This window comes from Eucalyptus grandis, chromosome 2 (assembly GCF_016545825.1).
Source record: "Eucalyptus grandis isolate ANBG69807.140 chromosome 2, ASM1654582v1, whole genome shotgun sequence".
Classification (NCBI taxonomy): Eukaryota; Viridiplantae; Streptophyta; class Magnoliopsida; order Myrtales; family Myrtaceae; genus Eucalyptus; species Eucalyptus grandis.
The window spans coordinates 20,816,289-20,817,192 of record NC_052613.1 but is presented as its reverse complement, the minus strand read 5'-3'; positions in this window follow the sequence as shown (position 1 = coordinate 20,817,192).

The following is a 904-nucleotide window of genomic DNA, read 5'->3' as shown; positions in this document are numbered from 1 at the left end:
CAAGGATTCCCCTAGTAACGGCGAGCGAACCGGGAAGAGCCTAGCATGCGTATCGATCGCCCTCGGCGTTTGAATTGTAGTCTGGAGAAGCATCCTTAGCGACGGACCGGGCCCAAGTTCCTTGGAAGGGGGCGCCAGAGAGGGTGAGAGCCCCATTGTGTCCGGACCCTGTTGCACCACGAGGCACTATCGGCGAGTCGGGTTGTTTGAGAATGCAGCCCTAATTGTGGCATCCTAGAATTTCATGTCAATCCTTAGAGGTGCTTTAATTCATGTTTTGCATTGAGATTTTGGTCAAGCTATTGGTGGGAAATTATTTGATAGGAAAATTCTAGTTTTGGCAATGTGAATTATGGGTTGGAATTTATTAAATTAGGTCACAAAGTTTTGTGAATTATAAATTTCAATTAGGTGTTTATATAATTAAGGTTTAAGGTGGATTATTAGGATGAGGGTGGGCTGGACATTTAAAGACCAAACCAGCCCATAGCCTCACCCCTTTCTTGACCGGCCCACGAAGCCCAAGGAGGAGAAGCTGCCCGGCCCAAGGCTGGCCCAAGCCCATGAGGGGCTGTTGTCGCATGGAGGAGGGGGGGAGTGCGGTTGCATGCCTCCCCCATTTGTCCCATGGTGACGGCCAAGTGTCCTCCATGCATAATCTAATGATGGCTAATGATGGAGGGGAAGAAAATTAGAGGGAAAGTGGCCGGTTAAGCAAGAGAGAGAGGGAGAGAGAGAGAGAAGAGAGAAAGAGAAGGAAGAAAGGAAGAAGGGAAGAGAGGAAGGAGGAGGACCGTCCGTCGATCATCCGCCGTGCACCACCGTTCGTCGCCGCCGTTGTCTTGCCGTTGTGCTCGCTGTTTGCTCGGTCTAGAGGCAAGTGGGATCCTTGATCTACTCTTGC